This window comes from Barbus barbus, assembly GCF_936440315.1.
Source record: "Barbus barbus genome assembly, chromosome: 23".
In the NCBI taxonomy this organism is placed as follows: Eukaryota; Metazoa; Chordata; class Actinopteri; order Cypriniformes; family Cyprinidae; genus Barbus; species Barbus barbus.
The window spans coordinates 1,089,618-1,115,693 of NC_136751.1; positions in this window are offsets into that span (position 1 = coordinate 1,089,618).

Here is a 26,076-nt window from a genome sequence, read left to right on the forward strand (position 1 = left end):
CTTTCTGTCAGCTGCTCGAGTGATGGATTCCTGTGCGATCACTACTCCCGTAAAAAGGGTTTGTTTGGTGTATTCCACACTTCAGCATCTTTCCATGTTAATAAAACTGCAAATCTGCTGAACTGAATCAGCAGTGTGGCAGATTACATTGTAAAATTGGGGCTGCTCTGGAAAAAAGAGATTAGAGACACACTGTCTCTGGAGAAGACAAAGAGAGCGGCTCCTCCCGAGATCCCCAGATATTTGAGCCGTGTTCAGGTGTGGCGAGCACCATGTGTGCTGCATACGAATTTGGCCATTTGCAGGCCTGTCCTTACTCGCTTTAGAATTAGATGTTATCTTTGGGCTCGTATATCTTTATTACCTTGAATAGTCCGTTTAAGCATGAACGGCATGGCTGCAATTCTCTTGTGTCCATTGCTTTATCTTTAACACTTTTTGCATAAAAGGAAAACAAAAAACAAAACAAAAAAAAAATCAACTAACAGTGTTTGTTGGTTTTCATTTGAGAAATGCGAGTATAGTACTTCCCCCAAAGGCAAAATGCAATAAATGCACCAACATTGGCTGAAATTATTATATTCAGTCAAAAAACTGGAGACAAAGTCATGTTTTTTTAAAGGAAACCCATTTCCACCACAAAAAAAACAACTTTTGTGTCACAATTCTGAATTTGTTTCTTGCAATTCTGGGGGAAAAAAGTCAGAATTGTGACACATACTTCAAATTCTGCCTTTTTATTTTATCAATTCTGTTTTCGTTTTTTCTGCCATGAAAAAAAAAAAAAAAAAAAATATATATATATATAGCATAATAAACATCTATATAGATTGTATCTCATTCATATATTTTTGTTTTATCAGAATTGCAACAAAATGTTAGAATTGTGAGGAAAAAGTCTGAACTGTGACAGTCACAATTTGCTTTTTTATTATTATTATTATTTGTTTTATCATGTGATGGAAACAAGCTTCAATACTTTTGATGTGTAACTATAAATTAAAAAGTTTATTCACCTCTATTGACCATATACCATTTTCAAAATTCACATAACATTATTCCTAGATTTCTAGATTTTTTTATTCAATAAATGTTCTTCATAAAGTTCATCCTTCTTCTGACCATATCACATTTTTTAAGCGATATCCCAAAGTTCACATAAAAACATGTGGATTGAAGCTTGTTTGCCTTTGTTCAGTTTTTAATTTTATTACCATTTCCTTGAGGTCTTTTTCATTAGTTTTGATTCTAGACACCAAATTAAGCATTACCTTTGAGTCTTAGTCCCTGAAAAGGTCACATCTGCTTTTTTGTTGTTGACAATATAGACCTCCTGAATATTATATCCAGGCCATCCCGACCTGTAATAGCTGTTGCCAGCTCCTGGCTTGTTGTGACATTTAGGAACTGTGTTTGTTAAATATTTTAGAATATAAACCAAGCCGTGTTGTTCTGTAATTTATTTATATTCCCGATTTGACACTTCCCAACCAACTCAAACCCAGCTCAGGAAGCTCAGGCACAAATAAAGCGGTGTGAACGAGTTTCATCGAGGAGCTTGCGTTTGCTGCTTGGAAGGAAAGTATAGTTCCTCATGTCACTCTTAATAGCAGCGACTCCCAGTTATCTCTGCAAGTCAGTGGAATTTTAATGGGAAAAAGGCCAACTCTTCAGCTCTACATTGGTAACTGACAATTTAGTCTGTCATGCAGAGTTCAGCATCAACTTTGTAGTTGTACTAATGACACGCTCCCATCGACCCCACGCCGTTTACCAGATTTATTCAAATGCATCCACACATCATCATTCCTGGAAGCAGCTCGTAGTCTGAGGGTAATCATACATGTAGACAGTAATTACTTGTTTATATCCTCGTGGCAGATGGGCTCAGTTGGGAGACACCTCAAATTGATCCGGGTGCTGAGTAATCACAATCTGATCCGTTCCTACTGGAGTGGAAGACTGATCCGAGCTGGTGATGACAGGTCCGTGGGATTCTTGTTTGTTGGGTTTTGATTCTTCTCAGACTCACTATTGACCTGCCCGACCGCCTCACGTTAAATGTTCCTTTCTCTCTCTTCACACAGATGTCCGTTTCTTGAAAATGAGCTTTTTAAGCAGAGTGATGTGCATGCTAATGTATTAAGGACGGGTGATTCATTGATCTTGTCATTAAGTGTTCTTCATGCCAGTCTGAATTCATCGTATTTCAAAACATGACTCTGTTTCTGTGTTTTGGAGAATGGGTTTTCATTTTCGATGTCTAATTTGTGTCGGTTTGATTGGCGCATGGCTAATTGGATTTTAAGTTTTCCAAATCTGATGGCCTGAAAAGTTTCAATGCAAAACTAAGCCATTAAAAATGGGGTCTGTTCCTCAAACAAAATAGTAAATAATTATTATTAAAATTAATGTTGATAAAGTAAAAAAAAAATAATAGTGATACAGCAGTTGCAATTTCATAAAAGAGAAAAACTGCAAGAGTGGAATCGTTGAAAAGAACACCTTATTAAGATTACGTTTAGTTCACTTTGAAAAATGTCATTTGGTGAAACTCCCTAAAGATTATTTTGGAAAATACTGATTAAAGTTCTAGACAGAAGCTAAACTTCTTTTGTTTCATGCAAGAAAGTACCAGGAAGTCATACAGGTTTAAAACGACATGAGGGGTGAGTAAACGATCATGCATTTTCATTTTTGTCTGAGTTATTCCTTAAATGGCACTTTGATTTCTGAACATGTCGTAAATGTTTGGTCGTCCCGTCGTGCAACACTCCTCCAGATGCTCTTGATGGAACGGCTCCCCTGTTTCCTCCATGTCTAATTTGGACTATAGATGATACGGATGTTATTCTAAAGATTTGTGGCTGATCGTGTCGGGGTAATGGTCCTCTGGTAGCCTTTATAATGGCAGAGCATTGTCATGAAATATGAAACAAAAGACTCATCATTAATGTATAACCACCCACTCTTTGTAGCTTGTAATGTTTTCTTGTTCCCTGTGAGAAGTCGTTTGGAATTAGTTGTTTTCAAAAACTGTTTAATGGGACAACATGCTAGTTCAGACCTTCACTTTTACAACTTTAACAAAATGTGAGTCAGAGGTGGAGAAAAATTGCCCCTCGCAAGCTGCCAAGCTGTTTCCCCTTTTCAGACATTTCCTCAGACATAAATTACATCTAAACACACCAGTTTGTGGTTCCCAATCACCCACATCTGCTGGTATATCTTGCTTGGACTGAAGAAATGGTTTTGTAGATACAAAAATAAAAAAAGCCAGTGTTGCCAGGACTGCGGTTTTCCCTTCACAAAACATTATTTGTAATGCACCTCCAAACCAATTTCTACAAACATCTTTGAGCTTTGTTACTTCTGATAAGAAATAAAATCTCAGATTTTAAATCCTGTACATTTTATCACAAAATTCAAACAATAAATGCTGTTTTGATGCTCCTAGATGTAATGTGACCGATTGCTGTATTATATTTGCATGTTTGATTAAATCCATCATGAAGACAAAGTTGTATACATGTGATTGAATATAATAGTGTTGTTGTTCATTTGAACCTCTAATGTACCAAATGAGAGGGTTCCCTGTGTAGATTAAAGCATTAGTTGGGACGTATTTTTTTCCCCTAAAGAAAACCAAACTATCAGTATCAGTATTGTTATTGGCAGATATCATTCTCAATAATCGCTATCGGTTGATTTAAACATGCAATTCTGAAGTAAAAAAAACATATATATATATATATTTTACAGTGTAGTTTATACTTTTTGCATCTAAAAAAACATACATTGGACAGTATTTTACTGTAAAATTACATTAATGCATATTTCTACAATCTAAAAGTTAAAAGCATTTTTTTGTCTACCTGCACACTCATTTTGTTGTCTTTCATTGATTTTAAATGGTCATTCATTCCTGATGTAAACTAGATAAAGTGCCGCCTGATTATAACAGAGATAAATCATAACGTATAATTAATTGCGATGGATCGGGCTCATTGCACATTATAGCAAAACAAGCTCAGTCCCATTTGACCTTCGCCCTGTCAGATAGCTCACTTACTTCAGGCTGTCTGCTGGGCATTAATAAAAATAACTAGTTAATTACGCTGATGGATTGTTTGTATGAAATCTTATAGTTTTGCTAGAAGTGGCAAAGCAGATCAAAGTCGGTTTTAAAGTGGGTTTTATCCTCTTACCTGAGAAAATGAGGGAGAGAGTCGATCAGACAGACTGAGAAAGCGTTTCAGGGGGAAATTTCCCATTCAGGAGGCAATGATTAATTATGCCATGTAATTAGCCCGTCAAATTAAATGTGTCGTCCTCCCTGGTGACAAGGTGATGTCAGAATGCGATGTCACATTAGCGTGCCGTCTTAAAGGGGTCATGAAATGGAGACTCAAAGTGTTCTTAACCATCCTTTAATGCCATTAAAGTGAAAGTTCACACAAAAAAGTTTCTTTCTTCTGTTGAGTGCTATAGAAGATATTTTGAAATATCTTTGAAGTAAGTGAAATTTTGAAGCATCATTCCCAGCATGCACACAACATCATAAGAAGTTGATATTTGGTTAAATTTCGGTTGCGATGTCAGGTGACCAAAATTCTATGTAAATTCAATATCTAATGTCACTGTTAAATGATGTCCGATACCGATGTCAGCTGACGTTGAGATTTTGTTGTTTTTAGGTTGTGTAACCAAAATCCAACGTTAAGTCAACATCAAATTTGCTGTCAACCCGATTTTAATTTTCAACCAAAATGCAAGGTCTGTCCGACATCATGTCCAACGACAACCTGACGTTACATAGATGTCTGGTGCCTGCTGGGTTGTAATATGATAAGAAATAATAGTACTTTTAAAACATATATATATATATATATATATATATAACTATATATATATATATATATATATATGAAAAATTAAGCAGTTAAAACAGTTACCGTGCTGAAACAGACTGTTGCAATCGTTGTGGTCGTGTCATTTCAGTTTCTTCTGATTTTGGCTCAAACATATACGGCACTTCCGTGTTTACTTCCGTTTGTGCAAGAGGATGAAATAATCATAGAGAATTAAAATTTGGATGTAAAATTATCATTTTTAAAATATTAATTGTTCTCTAAAATATTTATTGTAATGGTAATAGCAGTAATTATGTCAGTGATCAATACTTGGCTTTTGCTTTAATGACTGCTTCAATGCGGCGTGGCATGGAGGTGATCAGTTTGTGGCACTGCTGAGGTGTAATGGAGGCCCAGGTTGCTTTGATAGCGGCCTTCAGGTTATCTGCATTGTTAGGTCTGGTCTCTCATCTTCCTCTTGACAATACCTCATAGATTCTCTATGTATATACATATAAATATGCATACAGCTCTGATGTGTTTTAACCAGCGCTTAACCATCATAGTAAAGCGCTTTATGTCATGTTCTGCTTTTATTTCAATTGGCTGCATGTTCCAGAGCTGGGAGCCCTTTACAGAAGCTCTTTTCTCAGAAAAGCTCTTTGTCCTTGTGAAGTTCTATCAGTAATAATATAATCAGTAAACAAACAACTCTTCATAAATGCTATAAATCTCTAAACAAAACTTTGTCTGAACCGTTGTATAATGAGCACTTCTAGTGTTTATTTGCCTCTTTATGATGAAGTAGCTTGGATAAAAGCGTCTGCTAAATGAATAAATGTAAATGTGAAAATGCATTTCATGACCACTGTAAATGTGGCTCTACAGTCCCCAGATCAGTCGGGCCCCTGGCCCTCGGAGCTCAATGGACCAACTGGACCTCGTAGAGCTTTGGTCAATACAAATAACGTCGCTCTGTCTCGCTTCAGACATTTGAGACAAAACTGAGCTGGCTTAGATGAGCCGCACCATTCCGCCTGACATGAATACTAAATAATCCCCTCTCACAGAATTCACAGCTATATTTATTGGAAAAAATGAATATCAGAATGTTCAAGCAAATATTAAATCATGGGATAAAAAGGGTTTTGTGGTTCTGATAGAGCTGGTTGTAGGACTGAGGAGAGTGAGAGACGTACGAGACTCTTATCTGCGGAGTCCAGGATAAACATCACGTTCAGCAGTGGATGCTGATTACTGACAGCAGATCTATTAGCAATTCTCATCACACTGTCTTAAACCTCTCACGTTAAACGGGAACGCCGCCATGTTTCCACCTGTTCCTGTCTAATAAGAAAGCAATGAAATGGGCTCGTAAAATGTCGTGTAAATTTTGCGGGCTGCTAATATAAAAGTCCCTTCAGGCGATTCAAGCGCTCGCCACTAAGTGTTAGCGTTCCCCGTCTGTCTCTCTGTAAACAGCTCTTCAGTTAGACACTTGTTCTGGAACGTCCTGGAACAAGGATCTGATTTACATGTTTGATGGTGTGGATTTTTGATATTGTGTTTAATTATAATGGCATTTTTCACTTTTTGGAGAAAAGGCAAATCATGGACTTTAAATGTTTGCTAGCAGCCAGTTGACTCTAAATGTAAGCATATAAAACTAAATGAATTTAATATTGAATGCATAATTAACTGAATTTTAGATGGGGAAATATTTGCAATGTAATTTTATCTGTTGGGTTGGTTCACCCAAACATTCTGTCACTCTCATGTCGTTCCAAATCCGTAAGACTTTCGTTCGTCTTGAGAACACAAATTAATTTCTCCTGAACGTAAACAACGATGATTATGTTCTGGGAAAAGCGCACGCATGCGTCTTGGTACTCTCAAAAATGCCGGAAGACGTTAACTTGGGGAGAAGAATTGTTGAATAAATTGTTATTTTTGTTTTATTTGCACACAAAAAGTATTCTGGTAGCTTCACAAAATTAATGTTGATCCACTGATGGCACATGGACTATTTTATCGATGTCCTTACTACACTGTTAAAAAATAAATAAATAAATAAAAAGGTTGAGCAAACTTAAAAGTTTAAGGCAACCAGCTTCAGCTGATTTTTGAGCTTTCTCAACTTATTTTTTAGGAGATTTTTGAGTTTTAAGCTCGAGTTTTGTATAAACTTAGAACAAGAAGTTGAGAAAAATCTAAAATCTACTGAAGCTGTGGTTGGCTTAAACATTTAAGGTCTCTCAACTTTAGATTTTTTACAGCCCTGTAAAAAAATTTTTTAAAAATTAAAAAAAATAAGTTGAGCAAACTTAAAAAAATTAAGGTAACCAGCTTCAGCAGATTTTGAATTTTCTCAACTTGTTGGTTTATGTAACAAAAAGTTGAGAAAGCTAAAAAATCTGCTGAAGCTGGTTGCCTTAAACTTTTAAGTTTGCTCAACTTTTTGTTTTTTACAGTGTATGTTTCTGGACCTGGGAACATTACAGTTGTGTTGCCTTCTATGGAGGGTCAGAGAGCTCTCAGAATTCATCATACCTTAATTTGTGTTCCAAAGATGAGCAAAGGTCTTACGGGTTTGAACCGACATGAGGGTAAGTAATTAATGACATCATTCTCTTTTTTGGGTGAACTATCCCTTCAAAGCTTCTCTCAGATAATGATCTTAAAACCTTTAAAAAGATAAATAAATAAATTCTGCATTGATCATTTCAATCATAACCAAAGAACAACTTGCATTATTATTTTAGTATCATGGATATATTATTATATAATGTTTTTTATTTTTATATTTTCAGTTTGCATTTTAATGCTTAAAGTTTTAGTAACTTTTTAGCCATTTTTATATCTTTTTTAATGTTTAGTTTGTATCATTTTTATTTCAGTTTTAGTTATTTTAGTTGAACTAAATGAAAATAAGAAATGTTGGCTGGCTAAAAAAATATTTTATTTCAATTAACATTTACTTTATGTAATGAAAATATTTTTTCATGGTTTTAGTTAACTATAATTTCCCTGACAACAACAGAACTGTATTGGAAAACTTCAATTGGTCTGTTAAATATTTGGGTCAGTGATTCCTTATTATAAAATAATCTGGATTTTACACATATATACAATATAAATGTATTTGTAGGGAGAAAATGAAAAATTATGGGAACGGGACAAGTTTCAAATCTTGAAATTCTGGAAACAAATATAAGAGACACAATACCCCCCCCCCTTAAATTTAACCTTGGGGGTCAACAAACTAAATCCCCTAATTGCAGAATCAGCCAAATCCATCAGAGAGACAGATGATGCAATGATGTTTGATTCGGGCGACATAAGTACTGCGCTGCTTCTTTGAGGGTTGTTTTATGATATCACAGCGTTGTGTAATGTTCATCGCAGATGTCAAAACAAATGCCAGACAGGTGAAGAAAGCCCGTCTCAAAATCAAGTTTACGCATGCTCCTGATCATTTTATTTCTTTAGTGGTCACTTTCGATTTGATTACGCTGATTCATGACACACACACCATCACGGCCGTGAAAGTGTTTCCATGGCAACAGTGTTTCAGAGGTGTCTGTCCAGAAAAGTAGTGGAGGATTCAGAAATCTGCACACCTCATTTCCAGCAAAAAGAGAGACCTCAACCATTCACAACAATGATGGCAAATGTACACTTCAGATGGGCCCTCGCAGATGAAAAGCAATCACAGAACTATTTGTCCAGCATCTAATGCTGTGTAAAATAAGCATAATCTGAACCAGTATTCAACACCACCATCGCTTAATTGTCAATACAACCTCAACCAGCTTGATCTGAAGATGTCTAGTGACTGAATGAGTTGGGTTATTACAATCTTTATTGTGGTCACGTTATATTGGCTCATGTAGAAATACATATTTGCATCTTTAAACATTGAAACATCTATGCATCTGGCAGCTAGCGTTCAGTGCATAAATCTGATCAATGCAATGTAAAGTCTTTAATGTCTGTGCTTGGAGATCTTTCAATGGACTCGTTGTTCATTTGGTTCTGCTGAAAAGTAATTCTGCGAATGTTCCTCTTGTTCATACTCATTAGGTTCGTCATGTCCATTGATGCTCAGCAAATATAGATTTTTGTGTTGATTTGAAGAGGTTTTTTCAGCAAAAGGATTATAATGTACTGAAAAATAACTAGTTCACCCAGAAATGAAAATGCTGTTGTTAATTCACCATCATGTATTTCCAAACCATTGTAGGTTTCTTCTGTTGAACATAAAAGATGATACTTTGAAGAATGTTGCTGGTAGCCATTGACTTCCATTGTGTTTTTTTTTTTTTTTTTTCCCACACTGTGGAAGTCAATTGGGGACGTGCAACTGTTTGGGTACACATCCCTCAAAAAATCTTCTTTTATGTTCAACAGAAGAAACTTGTACAGGTTTGGAACAACACGAGGGTCACTAAATGATGACAGAACTTTCATTTCTGAGTGAACTATTCCTTGAAAGTGGCCATATGTTCATAAGTTTTTATTATTATTATTTTATTGTTATTATTTTTATTTATTTCATAAACAAAGGAATTTTCCCCTCCATTGAGCTGTTAACCGCTGTCAGTGATTTCAATCAGTAATTTCAAACGATCAGTCCAATTGTAAATGAATTCAGACCAGTTTTATAAACCAGATCAAGCAGCAAATTAGGAGTTTGAGGCAAAAGTCATAGTTAATGGTTTGTTAATAGTGAGAATAGGACCTTAAAACAAAGTGTAACCAAAAAGACGAACTACACATTTTCCGGTTTACAGGACCTTTGAGTCATAAATGCAATCTAAAAATGCATTTAATAGAGACATCGGCAGCAGTTGTCAGGGTGCACACATGAGGAGGATACAGGAACATGCAGACGAGGAGTAAACACAAATAACAGTCTTTAATTAATCCAAACAAAGCAGCGCAAGACAAGGCAAGGCTGACACAGACAGGAACACCGGGGAGTAACAAATAGACCAGACGACACGAAACTGAACAGGCAGGAACTTAAATACACAGGCTAATTACACAAACACAGCTGGACAATAATGAACTAATAATCACACCAAACAAGTGTTGGACAATTATTTCGATTTACTGGAAACTAAATTTGTGAGTAATTCCCTTTAAAGACTTGACTTGATGAAGAACTTGATTGAACTGTGCAAAAGGGGCATTGTTTGGCTACAGCAGCAAGAATTTGAATTGTTGGATCTGAATTGATTTGAAATCATGGAGGAGGAAGAGGAAAAGGGAGATTCTTTGACACAGTTAGTTGGAAGTCGTAGAGGCAAGCTGGATGCATGCACACGGAAAATGAATGAGATAAAGGAACTGTGTAAAACAAATGGAAGTCCAGACAATGTGAAAACACTTACAGAGCAATTTAAAGTTGCTCTGCAGGACTTAAATGATGTTCACAGTCAAATGCAAGCAATGTTGTCAACAGAGGAAAGGGATGAAGACCATAAGAACTGGTTTAATCCAAAGATTGAGTGTTTTCAGAATTTTTTATCAGAGACTGAAATGTGGTTAAATGATCAAGTGGATCAAAACCCAGTTGAAAGTGACATTGGGATACAACTTGAAAGTACTGTTGCACCTGATGATAGTATATCAGTAGTCTCAAAGAACAAATCTAAATCAAACACCTCATAAGTTTCAAGTCACACTAGTTCCTCACAAGATCCTCTGTGTCATCTACTGCATCCTCTGCACCTATGAAAGCTGAGGCAAAGAAAGCAGCATTGATGGCACGTGCTGCTTCCTTGGCAAAAAAAAAAAAAAACATGCTTTAGAGTTAGAAGAAGCTAAAATAAGAGCAATGAAAGAGAAATTGAAAGTTGAAACTGATTTAGCTGCTTCAGAGGCTGAAATTAATTTGTTCAAGAATTATGAAAGATTTCCTCAAGATAGTCAAGATAATCCAGTTGATGGAATGAATATGATGAATACTCAACTTGAAGAGCAGCGAAAGCCTTTTCAGGTATCCATTACTACTGAGCATGAACAATCTCCTACAAATTATGGACCTATAAATGTTGTTCCAAAAATTCCGTTTCAAAGAAACATGCAAAGTAAGCAATTATTGCAACCAATGAACACAATATCTAGATCAACTCCAGATCAAGTTGATGGTGCAACCATAAATCAACCAATGAATGACAATTCAGTAAATGGAAATATTCTTCATACCATACTGAAACAACAGACAGATCTGACTGAAATGTTACTTAAACAACAGAGTCTGGCTCTCATGCCAACAAGAGAAGTGCCTGTTTATAATGGAGATCCTATGAGTTTTATTACTTTCATGCAAGCTTTTGAGTACAACATTGAGAATAAAACAAAAAATAACAAGGAACGTCTTTACTATCTTGAGCAGTTCACATCTGGACAAGCCAGAGACCTAGTCTGAAGTTGTATGCATATGAATTCCAGTAGTGGCTATAATCAGGCAAAACTTCTACTACAGGAGAATTTTGGAAATGACATAAGAATGACCAATGCATATATTGAGAAAATTCAACAGTGGCCAAACATCAAGGCTGAAGATTGTCAAGCCTTGCGCAGTTTCGTTCTGTATTTAAGAGGCTGTTGTAATGTGATGCGTGAGTTACGATATATGAAGGAATTGGATACTGCTGCTAACCTAAGGGCAATTCTATCAAAATTACCTTATACAATTAAGGAAAAACGGAAAACAGCGGCAAATGACATCTTGGAGGAAACAAACCAAAAGGCTGTTTTGAAGGATCTTGTGACTTTCCTTGAGAAGCAGGTGAGAATAAGTTCAGATCCCCTGTTTGGTAATATTCAGGACAACCAAGGAGGAAGAAAGTCTAGCAATGCTGAATCAAGATTTCCCACGAAAGGAAGAAACGAAAGCAGGAAAAGCTTTGCAACAACAGTATCACCTGTAGCCATTCAAACTCCCTTTACAAGTAACACAGGGGATACTAGAAGGACAGCAACTTCAAATATCCTGAGTACCTCATGTCCATATTGTATAGGGGATCATGAACTAACTAGTTGTCAACACTTCAATTTACAGCAGCATGAGAAGGTGGACTTTCTGAAAATAAATGGATTTTGTTTTGGATGTCTTGTAAAGTGGCATTTAAATAAAAGTTGCAAAAAAAGGATGACGTGAAATTTGCCACTGCAAACACCCTACGCTTCTGCACATATCTATGGACAACAAAGAGAAAAGTAGTTCTTACCATCCAAACAGAGCCGATCCTCTCTATACGCAGAATACGCAAGCTGCGTAGGGCCCACAAAACACCAGGGGGCCCCCTTGCTCTCAAAGATGTTTTAATTTTAGTTTTGTTTTTGAGTTTGGCCAGCGGTTATTGAAAACATGAATGATCATTTATTTTAAATCGGTGCGCTGTCACCCTCCCAACGTAAATAATCAGTCAAATCATGTAATGCGAATGTCGTATAGTCTCTTGCTCGAGACTAAAAAACGAGTTGAAAGCGCACTGAGCCGCGGAAGAGATACTGTTTCTCGAGCGCGATTCGAGATGGCGTGAAACACGGACAAATGCGTTACATCCATTCTTTCAACATTCGGAATTTCGGCAGTGACGATTGAAGAACTTTTCCTCAAACAGTATAATCAAGAGTTTCCTGAAACGCATTATGAGGAAAAAAGGAAATGTCTCAGGATGACAAAAAGTTTATGGAGATCTCTGATCAAGTTGTAAAAATAGACAGTCACTATTCCTTACTTCTTCCATTTTGCAATGATGATGTAAAGATGCCAAATAACAGAGAGATGGCATTCCAACGAGCTAAAGGTCTTGTAAAAAGAATGAAACATGATGAAAATTATCATAGAGAATACACTGTTACGTGTCTGTTTCTGTTTAGTCCCCTTTTGACCTTATTTGGTTCTTCATGTTCTGGTTTAATTGGTAATTGGTAATCATCGTTTAGTTCTGTCACCTGTTTTGTATTAATTATCTCGTTCACTCGTTTGTTCCGGTTCCCTTTTAAGTCCTCAGCTTCCCTCTTGTCTTTGTCCAGTCACCCAAGTGTAATCCTTGTTGGAGCTATTGTAACCTTTGTTTGAGCAAGTGCAACCTTTGTTTTCAGACCGTGTTTCTTATTAAAATAACTTTTCGTTTATCCTTGGATTCCTGGATTCCTTCAAGGAGGGAAACATAACAGATGACTGGACCTAAAAACATGACAACGGCTGAGGATAGGCTTTGGTGCCTGCGGCAGGATGGTCGGGAATTGGTGAGGTATGTGGAGAAGTTCCTAGAGCTTGCCGACCAGCTGAGCTAGGTTGACGCCTCGCTTGAGGTCTTTTTTCGGTTCGGGTTGGATGTTGATGTCATCAGCTGCGATCTTCCCATGTCCAGTTTTTCACTGATCGAGCTGATTAATCATGTCCTCCAGGTCAATGGCATTAATCTCGAAGTAGAAATTGTTCAGAACGATCATCATCCAACCCCACCCGAAAACAACCCGGCCTCACCAGCTCACCTCTTGCCAGGACTCCCCACATACCAGAGAGCCCCCGTGACTCCGCGCTTCCAGAGAGCCCCCGTGACTCCGCGCTTCCTCAAACCTTGAAGATAATCGTATGAAGGTGCACATCTTTGGTGCAGTTTCATCACCAAGTTGTGCGAATTTTGCACTGCAAAAAACAGCCCAAGACAATCAACATAATTACAGTAAGGAGGCTGTAGATACCATCCAGCACATGTTCTCCATAAATTATTGTTTGAAATCTGTGTCCTCAGAAAGTCAAGCCATTAGTTTATACAAATAACTCAATGAAATCTGTTCGAAGGGAGGATTCAAGCTTACCAAATGGACAAGCAACAGCAAAAGTGTACTGCTGTCAGTGTCAGTAGATGACAGAGGAGCGCTTGTAAAAGATTTAGATCTGGACAAAAAAGGCCCACAAATTGAAAGTGCATTGGGTATCTGGTGGAACATTTAATTTCAAAATTGCTGTGAACAATAAGCCGATGACAAGAAGAGAAATTCTTTCCATGCTAAATTCTGTTTATGATCCACTAGGATTCCTTGCGCCATTGACCTTAAAGGGCAAACACATATTGCAAACACTCTGCAAACTCTAGTATGGTTGGGATCAAATCCTTCCTGAGACAATTTTGCAGTCATGGAAACAGTGGCTTGCAGAGCTTGACAAACTTTCCATTTTACAAATTCAAAGATGTACTAAACCTGATCATTTTGATCCAATCAAGGCTCTCCAGCTTCACCACTTTTTTGATGCCAGTGAAGTAGGATATGGCACTGTCAGCTATTTGAAGTATATGAACGACAGAAATCAAATTCATGTCTCCTTTATCATGGGAAAAGCCAGAGTAGCCCCATTAAAGCAAATAACCATTCCAAGGTTAGAACTGCAAGCTGCAACGCTGGCTTTGAAGATGGATAGCATTCTGAGAAGAGAATTGCAACTGCAACTGGAACCATCAGTATTGTGGACTGACAGCCAATATGTTTTGAAATATATAAATAAAGATCAGACAAGATTTCGTACCTTTGTGGCCAACCGACTTTCTATTATCAGAGGTTTAACAACTAACAGAGAACAATCCAGCTGATAAAGCATCAAGAGGCACGCATGTAGATGCGTTCTTGAGATCAAAATGAATGTTTAATGGTCCAGATTTCCTTTGTGCGGATGAAAGCCAGTGGCCACAAGTTACCAAAGAATGTCTCTCCATAGATCCGAATGGCTTGGAAGTCAAAAGAGTTACACAACAAATGCTGTAACAATAATGGAGAATCCCATAAACAAATTAATTGAACACTTCTCACAGTGGAATGACTTTAAAAGGGCAGTGGCATGGCTATTAAAACTGAAAGATGTCCTAAAAACAAAACTGAAGAGAAAAGAGGTGGATAAAATAGTGGCTGAAAGAAACCCAACCATCTTTCTGTAGAAGATTTAGCCAGAGCAGAACAAGCAATTACATCTCATGTACAACAGCAACATTTTAAAACTGACATTGAATCCTTACAAGAAAAGGGGTCAGTTAAGACTTCAAGTAGGATTTCTAACTTGATGGAATACTGAAAGTTGGAGGTCGTCTCAGTAAATTGGCAATGCCAGCAATACAACAACACCCAACTATCTTATCTAAAGATTATCACATTGCAAAGCTTATCATGAGACACATTCTTAAAATTACAGGTCACTGCGGAAGAAATTACATGGTATCGAAACTTCGCCAGCGATTTTGGGTACCTTGTGCCAACGCCTTAGCCTGAAAAACCATTAATAACTGTGTCTTCTGCAGACGTGATCAAGGAAGAACAGGAGAACAAAAAATGGCTCTTTTGTCAGTTGAACGTATCACTCCAGATTTACCACCATTCACTTATGCAGGCATTGATTATTTTGGACCCATAGAGGTTAAAAGAGGTCGTTCTCTGGTAAAGTGATTTTTAATTGTTTAACATCTCGTGCCATTCATCTTGAAGTCTCCAGTTCTTTAGACACAAGACTTGTGCATCAACGCCATACGAAGGTTCATATGCAGAAGAGGCCCAGTAAATAGTATAAAATCAGATCAAGGAACAAACTTCATTAGTAGTCAAAGAGAACTGTCAGAAAGCCTCAAAAGTCTAAATTATGACAAAATTCATGACACACTAGCGATGGATGGAGTGAAATGGGAATTCAATCCACCCTCTGCTCCACATTATGGAGGAGTTTGGAAAAAACTCATTAAATCATTTAGAAAGGTTTTGCAATCACTTTTCCGTGAGCAAACCCTGGATGATGAAGGACTATCCACAGTGTTCTGCGAAGTCGAAGCAATCATGAACGGCAGACCTTTAACTACGGTTTCAAACGACCCAAATGATTTGGAACCTCCTAACCACCTACTACACATGAAAGCACGACCTGTAATGCCACCTGGCGTTTTTGAGAAAAAATGACATATCTACGAAGAAGATGGAAACAGGTGCAGTATATTTCAGACTTATTTTGGAAATGGTGGATTAGGGAATATCTTGCTAGCATACAAATGAGAAAAAAATGGACCTCAACAAAAAGAAACTTCCAACCTAATGATCTGCTAATAATTGCTGATGAGAAAGCACCACGGAATTCCTGGCTATTAGGAAGAATTGTTAAGACTTTTCCAGACAGTCAAGGGCTAGTGCAAAATGCTCTTGTTAAAACTAAATCAAGTACATTATTGAGGCCTATCCATGAACTTTGCTTGCTGAGGGAAGCTTCACATTCCCCTTAGGAAAAGTAACAAGTATGCAAGACATTTGACCATATCAATTATGAACGTTTATGATGCATCTAATGAAGTTAAAGGCATTTGAATTGTTATTTTATGAGGGGGTCTCAGATTACCATATGTGTATGCAGGGGGGGCCCGTGAAAAAAAGGTTGGGAACCACTGCGATAGAGAACTGACAGCAGTATTGGCATTAATGACACTGACCTTCATTAATATTAGGCTACTTAGTAAAAAGATGCCATTAAAGGCATATTTAAAACATACCATCTTTCGTTCTACAGTACATTAATTTGGAGAGTCAGTGTGAAATTATGACATAAATTATGACATATTAATATGTGATTAATCACAACTAATTGCAGAAAAATACCTTTTTCAGTGAATTATGCCTTTGGTTTGTTCGGTCTGTTTCTCACACAAAGCCATCGTATGATTTCTAGACATACAGACCATCCTTCTAGACATCCTTTTTCGAGCTCAAAGTCTTAAGTACACATTCATCGCGACCACAGAGTTTCTTGTTTTTGTGTTTCACATACTGGAACAACATGAGGATAAGGAAACAATGACATTTCATTTAGTCTACACTTTCTTTTACAGTGCAACATAGAAAATGGCAAAATCCCACTTTGTCTTCTGTGGTTCCCAACAAACATCCAATGGTCACGGTGTCCTGCGGTTATTTTAATCAGTTGGGTCATTAACACAGGTGAAACAGTTACGCTTATTTGTTTACACAACATCTCGTTTCACCTGACCACAACTTTCATTGAAAAGCTTTTCACAATTAGCCTCTAATGGCCGTGCACCTGCGTAAATTACCTGACGATTACTCGGATTGCGTTAGTGCTTACATTAGCACCCCGAGAGTAAGTGCTGAATTAATGGCTAATGATGTCATAGGCCAGCTGGTCGGGAATTTCTCTGAGCTGTAGTAATTAGCTGGGCGATGTGTGCGGAGGGGAAGTTCAGGCAACTTTATGCCCTTTAACCTGCGGGTTTGGAGTGCGCTTTCATTAACATGCCAACCTCAGATGAAGAAACAGTACTGTAATATCAATATTTGGCTGGAGCTGGGACAGAGAGAGACATGTTAATAACCTGTGGCCTAATGCAGACGGGACGGTTCGCAATCTGCAAACAAAATGAGGATTATTCAGCACATGCACAAGTGAACATTGTATTTTATGGGTCAGGGTGTTACAGCAGAGCCGGACTAATAAAGCATAGCCGGTTCGTGCTTCCGTGAGGTGAACAAAAAAAGGTTTAAGCCCACAGCAATCACACGCCTCATGTCCTTATTCAGCTGACTGATAGGATAAAGACGCTGACTTTTTGACCTGTCTTACTCAGCGGCCGCATAGAAAGAATGAGATTTCACATCAGGATTGAAGTCTTCGCTGCACGTCACTGGATCTGATCTCAGTGATTTGATTTAACATACAGAACAAATACAGTGAAATATATCAGCATAAATGAAACATGTCTCGTTTTACATTGAGATTCAGAGACCTGTTTCAAATAAAGTTGGAGGCCTCCAGTGAGAAAAAAAGGCAGGGGAAAACATGGAACATTGTGCGACTGCAATTACTTTATTATCCCTGTTATATTTAACACTGTTTGTAAATGCATTCTAACTCTTTAACCAGAGCTATTGTTACAACCATGACCAAAAACGGCTTTCAAACTTTATCACTCTCTCAGCCACTCAGCTCAGATGAAATATTAAAACCGCCAGCAGGTGGCAGCAAATCATTGTCTTAAGTGAGTCACTGAATCATTTAGTCAAACGATTCTTTCGAAATGGCTGATTCATTTAGGGACAAAGCAAGTGAGTCATTCATAGAGTGATTCGTTCAAAAATACGATTTCATTCAGTGACGAAACTGAAACTGTTTCTCGGAGATGTACAATGGCATTTGGAACAATTTTTGGGGGTTTCAAAAACAGTCAATATATTGTGACTAAAATATAAGTCACTTAATATTAACTACTTGTTCATTGAACTGTGGCAGTGCAAGTATAACATTTAACTAAACGAAACAGAGGTTTAGTATAAGTTATAGACCCCATTATAAATGGTGCTGATGGTTTTACAGTTTTTTTAATGGTTTTAGGTGGTTAAATGACTTTCTCCATAACTGCATTCTCTGGTTTTCCTGATGGTTTCATCCATCAACTCTCATTAGCCTTTCCCATGTATGAGTGATTGTATGTTTGTTAGTTTGTTTGTTAGACTAGTCTGCATTAGTGTTTAGTTAATAAAAGTTGTGTGCACAAATTACACGAGTTTCTGATTCTGCCTTGCATATTGAACGTCCCTTTACGATTTTGACCTTCGCTACATGCTCTAATGCATTAATAGGAAAGTATTTTCTGTGGCCAAGGAAATACCCTTTCTTAGCGTTGATACGAACTTACACTGAATGTTCGCTGGACGGACAGATCAGCTGATGGCAATTGAATTCTGTGGCAGTTATTACTGTCAGGCGATATAAATAATTGTAATTAATCATAATTAATAGTAATTATTTATACAGTATACAATTCCCTTTTGAGCTTATACATTGTTACAATACAAGCTTCTAGAAAACCAATATCATACTGGTTTCAACTTTTAGATATAACACTTTATATTTCAGTGTCCATATTGCATGTAAAAATAAATTATTAGCCAAAACATTAAGACCTGTTTCACACTGCATGCACAGGGGAAACAGCAGCTTAATTTCTGACTTATCACACTGAGTGTTTCTTTTAATAATAGTACAACAGTTATGGGAGTGTGCCATTGAATTTCATACACTTGTGATCATTGTGAAATCTAATTTACATGAGGAGGTGGATCGCATTTACACACAAATGGACATTAATCTGCACTGAACATAATCCAAACCCCAATGTGTAGCTATAAACTGATTAAATTGTCTTGATTCAGTCAGTCAGATTTTTCTTTCTTTTTTTACAATATTTTGTTGCTTTATAAAAGCTTATAATGTACAATATTGCATTGATAAATAGGTTTATAAACTAACTAAATAAATATGCACTGCTGTTTAATGTGTTGTAAAACAGGCCTGACGAAGTTTATTTATAATTTTAATGCACTGCATAACATTTAGTGTTATGTGCTCTAAAGACTTTTATCATAATGCAGGATTTATAAAGTAATACATTTTGATGTTTGCATCAAATAAGCAGTTCCATATGTTTGGTTTTTCTGACGTGGTAAACCTGCTCTTTAGCGCACCCGGTACAGCATTGCACTTGTGATGTGAAGCACTTATGGGTATGAGTCCTGTCAAACACAAGTCAGGAGAAAAGAGCTCAAAGACTTGTAGAAGCAAGATAAAATGCCATGGTTGTGTTTTTACCTCACATTTGCCTTTTTTAGCACTATCTGTTGGTCAGGTTTAGTGGTGTTTGATTTTCAAACACAAAGCACCATTTAGCGCCATTCAATAGACATTTAATTTTACTGCTGTGATACAAAACAGTGTAATAAAATGTTTCCAGATTCACATTTATCTGTTCTGGCTAAAACTGAATAATCTTTAGCGCCACTCACTGGACATTTGACTTCATATCGTAATAGGCTCATTTTACAGAAATGTCACGAAGGACACATTTTTCCATAAAACTTCAAAAAGGTGGACAAAGTCACAGCAGGAGATAGTTAATATGTACACCATCACAAAAACAATCCATTACAGTTCTGGATACGGTCAGTGAGGTAATATTCATAAAAATGCTGTCAAGACTGCCAATTCTGCGCTTCAAATAAATAAATTAATGAACCGATTGGAAAGTGTAAAGGCTTTGGCAGTGACTATGCAATAAGTTTGTCCCTCAGTGATTTGCCAAGAAAAGACAAGGTTCACAGTCTGTAAGGGACTTTCATTTATTGGAGCATCACATCAGGTCCTTGTTTTTGCTCTTTTAACCCATCGGAAATGCATGTCTTCATTATCGCCCTCTCAAATGTTCTTCAGCGATCAAACGTCTCTTTTGAGGATGGCAGCCTGTTCAAAATAATTCTGTTTTCCATCTACAGGCTATTAAAGTGAGAGATAAGCCCTTGATGAGCTGTAGAGTTGTGAAGAAACTCCCGTAAGTAACGACTATGTTCTTGTCGTTATTACACACAATAGTCAACCTTTTGTTCAATTTCTCATACATTACTTCTCATAAAGGAAAATGATCTAATAGCTCCTCTATTATATCTGAGTCATAAAGATCTGCTTTAGTTTGAGGAAAGGCATTCTTTTTTTATCCAATGTAGCATGAAATGAGCATGATATCTCTTCCCTCCGAGTGTGGAAAAGAGGATTCAATGTGAAAGGCCTAAATGGAAGCAGTTCTTTCTAATGCTCCATACTGACTGCAAGTGTCAGATGCTGTTAGGCGTTAGCGGCTCCTCAGCCATTAGCAGCAGCCGGTGCACCGTGCCGTACAGCTGGATCGGAGGTGGGAGGAACTGGCTCTAATAGGCTGGCATGGCATTGTTCTCTGTTGGAGTCACACCACAGATGCACAGACCGGCAGAAATTGCAACACTGCGCCAAACACATATGCTGTTTTGGAACATGGCATATTCAGGCCTGGACTCCCCCTGGTAACTTTAATGAGATAAAAAAACACTTTCTTGTTGTCGAGTGCTTTTTCCTGTCAAAAGTACATGTGTTTGATTTGAAGATGGTTTATTATCTACTGAAGTACCAAGCCATGTGGTTAGGGTTTTATATATACATATATATAGGGCTTTAACCACCATAGACATTGAGGTGGGCAAGTCTTTACAAATAATTAGAAATAGCAAATTGTCCTCCCCAATATTTAAAATTCTTGCACTACATTACATTTACATTTATGCATTTAGCAGACACTTTTATCCAAAGTGACTTACATTGAATTCAAGTTACAGTTTTTACATTTTATCAGCTCTTGCTTTCCCTGGGAATCGAACCCATGACCTTGGCGTTGCTAGCGCCATGCTCTAATATTTGAGCGCCATGCTCTACTATTTGAGCATTAGGCAGCACTTTGTTTGTTTTTAGGATGACAACAGGTTTAACATTACATTCTTAATCTGATCTGCCTCAGCAGTCTAACTGCACTCCTCAATGTCAAAATGACTGAGATCACAATCAGATAAAAGTAGGCGGGGCTTATGGTTTACAGAACAGAGTGTGAATTCCAGTGCAATTTAGCGTTGAAAAAGAGTGAGTGTTTTACACTGTTAAACCGGAATGTTAAACGACCAACAGTAATATCCAGGGATGCAAACTACTCTACTTTTTTTGTCAAATACAGTATGGCCATTTTTATAAAATATGGTATTATGTAATTCCTGACTGAATGTGACAAGACACAAAACGTTTAGTTTTTTTTTATAAATTATGTGTACAAATAAAGGTGCATGTGCATATTTTAAAATATTTGCAAACAAAATTATTATTTACTAACTAGAATTAAACCTATTGTCTTCATAATTCTGTATCTTTATGGTTACATGGTCCCCAATATTAATAATAATAATACTTTGAAAAGTACTTTTTTAATATGCAATAGTAATATGTTTCTGTGAATTTTAACTGAGATTTTATTTTGTGGGTTTGTGGTGAAGATCTGTGAGTTTTAGTGTGTGTTTGACGGTAGTTGTGTGTAAAGCTGCTGAAGTGTGTCTCGGAGCAGCTCTGGAGATGAAGTTCATGTGTTCATGTCTCATATATTGAGATGCAGACACTGAAAACACCGCAAACTTGACCTGTGTTTGACTTGTTTATCAGATGAAACTAGAGACATGCTGTCATGTAATTATTGTGATCTCAATATCTTATTGTTTATCACCCAGCCCTAAGCATAAGCAGATTGTACAATAATGCATGCATGAGATTGCACAAACTCATACGAATTAGCCACCAATTCAGCAAAACCTAAAAAAGTTACGACTTTGCTGAAACTTTAGGTACAAATACCTACACTGAAAAACAAAAATGGTGTAAGATTTATTTTGAAACCATTTTCAAGTCCACACAAGTAAACGACAAGTAACATTCAATTAAACAACATTTTAAGGTCTCTTCTTGTACAATGTACTTCAGTAATCTTTGTTCTGTTTACAAGTTTGAAAAACTATGTTTTTCAGTGATATTAAAACGAATGAGCTGGTTCTGTGCTGTTTGGCGAATTTGCAGGATTATATTTTTATCTAGCGGCAGCAGACTTTCTATGTTAAATTGATTTGATTAGGCCATCTCTGTTCCAGGAAGAGCATTGTTTGCTGTGGCTAATTCTCTCCACTTAATGCCTGTCTCTTTTGCCTGCATCAGATCTCCAGCTCTCTAATACGCCCGTCTCCCCCGTTGGGCTTTCTCATCATATTTGGTAGTGCACTCAATATGTTGTATTGACCTTCTGTGCACGGGCCCTCGGCGCAAATGGATCAGATCGCTCTGGCTAAAAGCAAGCTAATTCCAAACACCATTGCATGCGTAAAAGTTTAATGAAGCTGCTGAACCGTACAATGAGAGAATAATCTGAAGCGCTGTGTGAAGGGAGCATGTTCGTAATGAGAGGTTTGCACAGCCATGGCATCCGGATAAGCGGCGAGGTAAAGGGGTCTTGCTGTAGACCTGTGTTTGCGAATTAATAAACCATAAAGCTCAGTCATACATCATCTTGTAAGACACGATCAATGCTGTCTTTCGTGGAGTCCTGGCTTCTGAATATTTTATACCTATCAAAGTAGCCTGGAAAAAAAAGTGATGACAGAGAGTAAAATCAAAGTATCTGACATCACACTAATTTATTGTAAGAAATGAATATGTGGTGATGAGAATAGCAGTAAGACTTTAAAGGAAGTGGCAGAGGTTTCGTCAAAGTGATCTGACCAAGCTGATTATTCACATTTGTACATTACTGCTATGTAACGTGTGGTTATGTATGCTTGGATAGACTCTGATTTAGGGTTTTGGCGATGTCTACTAAATTGGCATCGGACGATGTCTACAGTGAAACATCGCGATGGATGATGACATTGGGGGGTGTGGTTAGGGGTGTGCCCGAAGCGTGAATGCATATTCAGAAAGGCACAGTAAACAAATAACTCGTTCTACGAAGCTACTAAAGGGACATGGTTAGCTGCTTGCTAGCAGTAGCCTGTTACATTACAGTTGTTACGGGGTGAGACGTGCGGATCCATTTGCGAGGCTTTATTAAAAGGCGAGGTCACAAAACAAGCAAAGTTCATACAATGGCAAACAGGAACATCGCAGGCAAGACAGAGTAATCCTAGGGCAAGCGTGGGTCGACGATCGGCAAACAATATCCAACAGGGCAAGGCAGAGAGATAATCCAGGTACATGAGCAGTAGTCCAAGAGAGGTGCAAACTGAGTCCAAACGGCAAGGCTAAGGGTTAATCCAGGAAACACGGGCAAGAATGGCAAGGCAAACTGAGAGGCTCCGTAGAGTAGCTATCGCTAGGATATGCGCTATACAATACTCGGCACCGACAGAGAGGAAGTCCAAGGCTTATAAAGCATGTGTGATCAGTAAAATCAGCTGTGTGTGTCGTCAGTGCAATGGATGATGGGAACTGTCCAATGGTGAAGTGCCACGGGTGACCCCTGGTGGTGAACGAATGGAAGTTCATGGCCAGGATTCGTGACAACAGTACATAATATTTCACTTTCCACATAAAGAGATTAACACTGTTTCCTAACTACACATGACGCGATGCCACAATAAAAGGTAACTTTTCCATGTTAATCTGAGTTTTTGTCCTAACTAGCCACGACGGCAACATGCTAAATTTCTATTTTAGAAACGGTTTCTATTTCCGCTATGTCGCGGCTGACACAGGAAACGCGGGACGTCAGTAGATGTAGTAAGGAAAACAAAAAGAAGTACCAAACTGGAAAATATATTATCAAGAATAAGAGTTGGTCACACTATGTTGAATAAAACTTTAAAATGAATAAATAAACATCCAACAGGGTCATGTGAGCAGTGTGGAGTAGAGGAGACAGTGGATCATGCTATTTGTGTCTGTCAAAAGTTTTTTAATGAGAGATAATCCATGAAGAAGGAATTTAGAAAGGTGGGAGTGAGGGAAATAAAGCTGAAAAGTATGTATAATCAAGTATGAAATTGAGAGCTTATTTTGTTGTCTCATTAGAACAGGTTTGATAAAGAGAATATAGTTTTTTTGCATGAATGAATGAATGAATGAAAGAATTGGGTATACTTTGGTCCACACTCCAACACAGCAGGTGGCAATAATGCACCTTAATGTTGGTGCTATAGCTATACCCACCATAAAACGAAAAAGAAGGCATTGCAGCTGGAACAACAACATACAAACTATATGACAGTGATAATCTCAAGTGATTATGTGCTCTGTTCAAAGTTGTCTAATGTTTGAATATCGGATATGTTGTTTTTGTTCAGATCAAAGTGTAAACAACGTATCCACGCAGCTGACACAGAGCAACATACATTGTTTAAGTTCAGTGGATACTCTCCAAAATGGGTGACGCTGATGAAACAAATTGTTGAATAAAGTTGCTATTTTTGTTTTCTTTGCACACAAAAAGTATTCTTGTTGCTTCGTAAATTATGGTTGAACCACTGACATCACATGGACTATTTTACCTATGTCCTTTCTATGTTTCTGTGCGTTGATTGTGGTAATATAGTTGTTGTCTATGGCGGGTCAAAGAGCTCTCAGATTCAATCAAAAATATCTTAATTTGTGTTAAGAAGTTGAACAGAGGTCTTACAGGTTTGGAACGACATGAGGGTGAGTAATTAATGGCATAATTTTCATTTTTGGATGAACTAACCCTTTAAAGTGTTTAAATTACACTACTTAATTTGAGTATTATCTGTAAAACAGATCAAGAATTACTGCAACCTTCAACTGATCCAAGTCTAAGAAAGACCTTTTTAAAATTCAGATGGTATAAAAAATAAAAAATTAAATTGCATCATATGGATGTCTGGATATAATAGTCATCAAATACATTAAATATATTGAATTAATCTCCAGATATAATAATCATAAATATAGGCCTATTTAATATTGTATATTATAAATATGATAAAATCAACCCATGAATTCCTATGAATATTCTATGAAGCATTCATAGATGTTTTTGTCTCTAAAATTGTACATATGCAAAAGATACACTTTAAAGCATATCAGCGTCTAATGAAACGCACAAAGTGTGCTTGAACCCCATTTTACATATGAATACTTATGAATATTAATGAGATCCTGCCATGACAGTGGATGAATATATTTCAAAATTATTTTTTTTTGACTACGTTTCTCATGCTTTTAAATCACACTTTTATTTCAAGTTCTGACCTGGAAACATAAATTTCCATCATATTCTTTTGAAACGAGAGGACAGAGTGACAGAACATGCATGGGCGATGTTTTGTTCTGCTCTTTTCCTACAGAAAAACACAGTAAATGACACGAAAGCGCTCGTCAGTTCTGAACGGATGGCACGATTTGTTCGGCAGCGTCGTCACACGAGACTGTGATGAAGCTGTCTTTTAAAATGTGTCATAAAATCCTCCATTAGGAACAGTCACTGTCCACAGGGAAATCACTTACGGAGCGACCATGCTTTTAACTATATTGATGTGCCAGCGGAGGCCGGATCGTCCGCAATTAACATGATATCATATTACCAGATTAATGCTGCATTTCAGACCCGATGCGAAGCCGCTTCTGCTCGCAGCATGCTAACATCATTACGATAAACAGATAAGGGAAGGCCGGTGTGATATAAGCGTCCTCTTTCGTGACAGTCTGTCTCGCTCAAGGTCATTGCGGTTGCAGTCCTGTCTCTTTCCAAGGCTGTGGGAAATTGAAAGCATTAGGAAACGATTCCTCACTCTGGAGGAAATAGGCTTAGGCTGCCGGCTGTCA